The 7,123-nt window shown below is 44.4% G+C and overlaps 1 long non-coding RNA gene across 1 annotated transcript; it reads right to left on the bottom strand.

Annotated features, from left to right (window-relative positions):
* Positions 1-1,718: 1,718 nt before the first annotated feature.
* LOC114793010 (uncharacterized) lies at positions 1,719-6,879 on the bottom strand. Its single transcript, XR_003750183.1, has 3 exons — positions 6,813-6,879; positions 2,283-2,939; positions 1,719-2,111 (listed from the first exon to the last, which is right to left on the bottom strand). It is a non-coding gene; the product is annotated as an uncharacterized LOC114793010 (long non-coding RNA).
* Positions 6,880-7,123: the final 244 nt, after the last annotated feature.

Below are 7,123 nucleotides of genomic sequence, written 5' to 3'. Positions count from 1 at the left end.
TATTAAAAGAGTGAATTTTTTAAGCTAAATTTGGAGTAAAATTAACTCTAAAAGGTATAATCCAATTACACTAACGATGTGAATAAACCTAAGTGTTAAATATTGTTCTACATTTCATTGTTAGATTTGACACTAGATTGAGTAGGATTAGTAGCCTATTTGAGTAGCCTAGTGGGTAAGACACTCGCCTGTGAACCAGAAGACCCGGGTTCAAATCCCACTTACTACCATTGTGTCCCTGAGCAAGACACTTAACCCTAAATTGCTCCAGGGGGGGACTGTCCCTGTAACTACTGATTGTAAGTCGCTCTGGATAAGGGCATCTGATAAATGCTGTAAATGTAAATGTAAATGTAAATTAGCTCTGAAAAGTCAAGACCGGCCATAGAGAAAATTTTACTGTAATTTTGAATGGGACAAAATGTTATCCGAAACTTAGTTCAAATCAACTTTTTGAGTATGAATTTCACACTCTGTTTTCTATTGTGGAAAAGATATCAACATGGTGGCATTAATGAACATGCCCCATGCCCAACACATTACATAACCCCAGGGAAATAGGCCCCATCATTTCTTAGATTTACACAAGTTTACACAAATATTACTCTAGTTTCACAAATTCAGAGGAAAATGGAAGATGCAGGTGCACAATAGAAACCACAACTGGAGAGCATGAGTTTCAGAAATGCTCAGGCTGGATACCCTCCAGGAGCAAGGTGGGGAACCCCTGCATTTTCCCTGTAAACCTGATGATGGCACACTATAACATTCATAGACAGTGATTACCTCAGATAGGACTGGTCTGACCAAACTGTGTTAGCTGTACATGAACACACTGACACACACACCCATGCACATCACAACAAGTGTCATTACATTTACATTACAAGGGCATTTAGCAGATGCCCTTATCCAAAGTAGTTACAGGACAGTTTGAACCTGTGACTTTCTGGTCTTCTGGTTCATAGGCGAGTGTTTTACCCACCAGGCAACTACCATTAGGCTTCTTTCACAGTACACCTTGTGCCCTGGACAGATGTCCTAGTGCAGCCTACTTTAGCAAAAAGAAAGAGGCGGGGGAAATTATGAGTAAAACGGGGGCTTTGTGAGACCCAGAAGGCTCCAGACAGAAGTCTTTCATCAGCGGTGTTGCCGGAGTGCTTCTGAAGGGTGGCAGAAATTCCAGCCAGGAAAAAGAAAAGTGGATAAAACTCCACCCAGAACTGTCAATTCAGACTGAGGTGAGGGGAACCAGCACCATTCCCAGAGTGCTGCAATGGCGAAGTGGGCTGAAATGCGGCGCTATTTTCAGATGCATGTATTTGTTTATGTCATCATATTGGGACGCGCCACCGCCATGCATGCACACCTGGCCGCTGATGCTGCAAAAGAACCAACCTGTTCCTGAACCAAGAATAACACAGATCTGCTTCAGCATAGTAAATGTGTTGCATTACTTCTCAGCTTAAAACACAGAGAGACCTAAATGAGGCAATAAAGGAGGGCTGAATTAACGTGGTTATTCAGTGTTTTTTATTGCCCTTAACTATAACAAATGGATGCAATATCAGCACAATTGCATACACAATCCAATAAAACATCATCTATATACATGATATACACTACAGTGTTATAGCATTTCACAATGGAATCATATTTTATGGATGCACACCAGCAAAAACTCTTGGACAGCACTGCTACAATGTCGATTTGCAGGATTTTAAGTGCTCAGTGTCTTTAAGCTTTAGATGATACTGGGAGTCAGCATGTAACCCCCCCACTCCCCTCCCAGGCACGATTCCCAGTGGGCATGAACAGGGGGAGAGGAAGTCCATACAGATGAGTGGTGGCTATCCTGCACCAACAGCTTCAGGTCCAGGCCAACGCACGGCCTATTCGCTGCTTCAGTCAGTCTCCAGCATGCCATGGCTAATTCTCCTCGAACGGCATCAGAGATGGGACCATGGGCCAGGCGTCCTTGATTGGACAAAAATCCAATCGGGCACATGGGTTTGCAAAATATTAAGTCAACACTGGCCAGGGACAAGGAGGCTGGTGCCGTCCTCCCGGCGAGGGTGGTGTCGGCTTCTTGCGAATCTGCTCAGGTGGTTCTGTCATGGTGGCCAGACATGGTGAAGGAGGAAGCATATGCACAACTCTCAAGACAGGAATTTATCACACACGAAGGACATGACAGGGGAAACAACAGCACAAACAGGGCAGCTTTATACAGGCGTGCATAGGTGGAAAACAATCAGGAATCAAAGTAACACATTACGAACCTTGGACCCTGTCCCAGAGTTCAAAGCCTGCACCCGGAGTACCTCCTTCCGGACTGGATCCTCAGGAATGCCACATCTACGCGCTAGGCACGTATGGTCACATCTGACAGTGTGAGTGGAAGTGAAAGCAAATACATACAAATCTGCTATTTAATCTTACTGTGCTTCTGTTATGTCTTGGCTCAAACTGCAAGCACTGTGTTCATGTGTATAGTCCCTGTTTGTGTGCAGCAGTTGTGCCAAGCACATCAATAAACCGGGCAGTGGTGGCCTAGCGAGGAAGGAAGCAGACCCATGATCGGAAATTGTCGGTTTCAAATCCCAAACCGCCAAGGTGTCATCGAGCAAAGTACCGTCCCCACACTCCCTGGGAGCCTGTCATGGCTGCCCACTGCTCACCAATGGTGATGGGTTAAAAGCAGAGGACACATTTCATTGTGCCACTGCGTGCTGTGCTGCAGTGTATCACAATCACTACACATATTACTTCACTAAACTTCAAAAGTAAGGGCCCTATCAGGGGAATAATGTTCAGCTGGACAGTTTAAAACTTCTTCTTGGGTGGAGATGCACTGGGGAGAAGATACACTGATTCAGCACATAGAGTTGAAACCAGGGCATCTTTGTCTTTGATGCTTCCCAGCACTTCTCAGAGCTCTGCAAAAAAAAAAAGGAAAAGAAAAACAAAAATGTAATAATACAAATGTCTGGATTTGTGCTGACATCAATCACCTCCTGATGTTTAAATGAAACAATATTTGCTGTTTACTGCTACCGGCCTCCATCTCTCCCGCTGTGTCAGTATAACATTTTCGGCAGTTTTTCTCCTCCCCGCCCCATTGTTTATCATCGTCACAGCAGCTCTGATTGTAAACAGTGATAAATGGCGTCTAATCCAGCGCTATGTTGAGCTAACGGGCCACCGGGCCCTGTGGAAACCAGAAAAAAAAAAGGCTTAATTGATTAGATCTCAAAGGTAAAGCTCAGATGATTCATCCACGGCGGGCCCTACTTTACCCTGAGAGCTCCATTCGGATACGGCACATGCTGCGCGGCGTTCCGTTTCCGCTCCGTTCAGCTTGCGCTCTCCTCTCAAACTCCATTAGCAAAGTAAATAGGAATCCATAACATTCCGCTATCAGCTGTCAGCCGTGTGTTTTTAGAGGCATACTTCATAAGCTCAGCCGGTTAAAGGGGGGAAAAGAACGCGGCCGCGGGGCAAATCTGGCTGACGGCTGGTGGGCTTTCGCGGCAAGACGGATCGCCGCGCCGCCCGTGTTTTGAGTGGAAATACAGCTGTTCCACGCTAATGAGTGCAGATGAACAATCCAAACATTTGGAGATCGAGGGTCATTTTCAGTTCCGTGCCAGACAGATGACAAGATTTGCCCCCCCTCCACCCTTGCCAGATAAGATAAGACAGTAGTGGAGAGAGTGAGACAAACGGCTTCCGAAAAAATCAACTCGCCCCGCCGTGTCTTTATATTTTGCAAGTGTGTGTCACCATAGATTGAACTTATTGTAATTCTAAGTAAACCCGTGTGACTGATAAAGGACCCCGGATTTTCAATGTAAGGAGGTAATTTGCTGCCCATATGGTGCCTGACAGAAAATCTATTGCACCAAGGTCACGGGACGCTGTTTCGGATTACTGATGATCTACTCTCGGGACTGTGGTCTTTCTTAAGCGTGTCATGTTCGCCACTTGACTTCTTCCTCTCCTTAGCTGTCTTCTGATTCCGACCCTCCCACCCCTTCCTCCCCTCTATATATATATATATATATATATATATATATATATATATATATATATATGAGATTCAGTAGCATTATTATTATTCTGCAAGGCCATTTAAACAGAACCTTGGAAATTCCTCAGATGTGAGTTCATCATCCTAGCCCAGATCCAAATTACCCAGCACCCTGCTGCAATGAGGCGGACTGAGCATATTTTTGTAATCTGAACCAATTACATCGGCAGAGCTGGAAAAGGAAGTAGATGGAGGTGCGACGCCATTAATCATCATCGGGCGCTGGCTGTCTCCATATGGGGAGAGCAGGGAGTGATGTGTTGATGACCGGCATGAAATGTGCTGTAATGAAAATGGGTCAGAAATTCCTGTTAACATGGAACACTGGTGCTTTCAATGAGTACACACAGACCAGCAGGTCAGAGAAAGTAAAAAGGAACAGAGAAAGTCAGAAAGAAAGAGAGTTAACAGCTGTTTCTTTGGAATTTTAAGTATTTTCTGCTGTGTACTGAACTATTATATTAAATAATATATTTTCCTTATTGTTCAATATATCCATAAAACGTATGTCTCCTATTGTCCGAAAAAAAAAAGATCATAATGAACTCACTTCCAATTTTCATGGCACTCTAATAAACATAATGCCTTTGGGGAGTGTTCATTAATGTAACATGTGACATGTCTTTATGATTGACATTTACTTTTACAGATGCCCTTATCCAGAGCGACTTACAATCAGTTGTTACAGGGACAGTCCCCCCCTGGAGCAACTTAAGTGTCTTGCTCAGGGAGGGTAGTAAATGGGATTTGAACCGGGGTCTTCTGGTTCATAGGCGTGTGTGTTAACCACTAGGCTACTACCACCCTGTAAATATGCTGGCGAGGACTGCTTGCTAGTTATCTATATCCTTTTTTGATTAATTTTTTTTAAAGGAAGAAGTTTTTAGTCATGATTGACAGCACTCACATTACTTCCAAGGAATACATCTCAAATATGTCCTCTGAAATACAGTCCATGGTATATCACTCTGATATGGGAAAGCACGTTGTAAGTCGCTCTGGATAAGGGTGTTTGCCAAATGCCTTAAATGTAAATGTATAAGCATAGTAGACCTCTATTAAAAACTGACAAATCAGCACATTTACCAAAGGGAATCATTAACAAACTTAGTACCTTAAAATGACCTTAAGTGTCCTTAATTTCGTGGCAATAAAATCCTGTAAGGTAAATAGTCTTATAAATCATGGACAGAAATCCTGGATATTATCATGACTATGTCTTGGTGAAGAGCTCTATTGTGTTTTGAACTAAGAATAATATAATCAAGCCATCATGCTGTCTCTAGTCTATCACACTCTTAATTACACAATTATTACAATGTCATTAAGGTACATATCAGGCAGTTTCTACTGCCTTTGGTTTGGCAGGCTATTCATCCACCTATCCATCCATCAAATACAATTTTCAATTTTGTGATGCCGCCTGGACATCTGAAGTCAGCCCATCTGTTATGGTTTATCTATATACAATAAACAAGACAAATATTATTAGTCAATTCAATTCTAACAATTAACAATATGCAAAATTTCAGGTTTCCTTCATTTAGAGAACCAAATCGAGCTTGTTTTCTCTGATCTGGCAGTTTTCTGCACTGACGATGCTCCATAGTTGGAGCTGAAAGGCCCTCACCGCTTTATCCTGAAACATGAATAATAGTATTTGGAACAATTCAATTTTAGCCATGACAATTTATAAAGCCATTTCTGCCGACTTTTGTTGAGCCTTCTAGAACTACAGCTTTTATGTCATTCCTGATCCACAATTTTCAGGGCTTATTAGCCCATTCTCTGGGACTGGCAAAAAAATTGGGTTTAATCCAACATATGGCTGAATTATTGAGGTCCATTGGTCACTTTGGCTATGTTAACAAAATATACATTTTTACATAATCATCGGCATATTCCTCCTTGGGAATTTCATCTGAGGATGCACTGGTCAGCGTGGTCCAAATCAATCTTCTCTCCAGTATTGGCGAGTTCAACGAGGGGTTAACAGCTTTGAAACTCGTCCCGGCAACATATACGAGGGCGTGAACACATCTCCGAGACAGACCCGCAAAATCCAGGGCTTTCCCCTCATACCGATGCGATTACGCTGTCCAGCACACGTGGATAATCCTGTCAAACGTACAAACGGCTAAAGAGCCTAAACCGCATCCCCCTACCCAACATCCCGACCTCCATTTCGGTTTCGCTGAGCGCTGACCTACTTTTCCCACCGAAGCCTGCAGAGGAATGGAGGATGGCAGACTAGCGGCGGCTGTCGCCCTCTCGCTCGCTGCTACGCGGGCAGCCCAAAACGGGTCATTCAGAATTAACGCCACTTAGATCGCTTCACGCTCAGCCCTTCTGCCAGACTGCGCTGAGACACGGACACTAATAGCTGCCTGTCGCTGCGAGTTTGCAAGCCAGACGCCGTTTACCGGGCGCTTTGTAGATCAGAGCGAGTGTTTGCTGCTAGGTGGGGTCTTCCTGTTGTTGTGTTTTGCCCCCGAAGCTCAGCCCCCGCCACCCCCTTTTCGGCGCGCCAGCCTGGTTACTGACTCTATGGACCTGGGAGTTGATCTGATGGAAGGGAATTAAAGTGTCACCCAGAGAGCTTTCATCTGGGACTGTGCCCCTGGCCACCCAGCGATTAGGCCTCGCCTGTCTGATTACGAACACACACACACACACACACACACACATTCGCATACACACAGAGAGACACAGATCTCACGTCTGATTACTCTTGAGGCTGGAGGTCGAGGGTCAAGCCAGGCTCCATCTTGCCGGCTGTGTGTTCAAATGGAAACTGTGTCAGTATAGAGGAACAGAAAGGAGAGAGAGAGGGAGAGAGGGAGAGAGAGAGAGAGAGAGAGAGAGAGAGATGGGCAGCGTAAAAAAGTAGGGCAGTGACTGTCTGACTCAGCAGTGTGTCATATCTCCTCATGGCCGCAGATACACATACACACATACACACAACAGCTGAAGAATCGCTCATTTGAATCTCAGTAGGACGATGACGCCAATTAAAGTGTTATAAGACCC

The sequence above is a fragment of the Denticeps clupeoides genome, chromosome 6, assembly GCF_900700375.1.
Source record: "Denticeps clupeoides chromosome 6, fDenClu1.1, whole genome shotgun sequence".
In the NCBI taxonomy this organism is placed as follows: domain Eukaryota; kingdom Metazoa; phylum Chordata; class Actinopteri; order Clupeiformes; family Denticipitidae; genus Denticeps; species Denticeps clupeoides.
The sequence above is the reverse complement of the archived record's forward strand: the minus strand, read 5'-3'. Positions and strand labels throughout refer to the sequence as shown.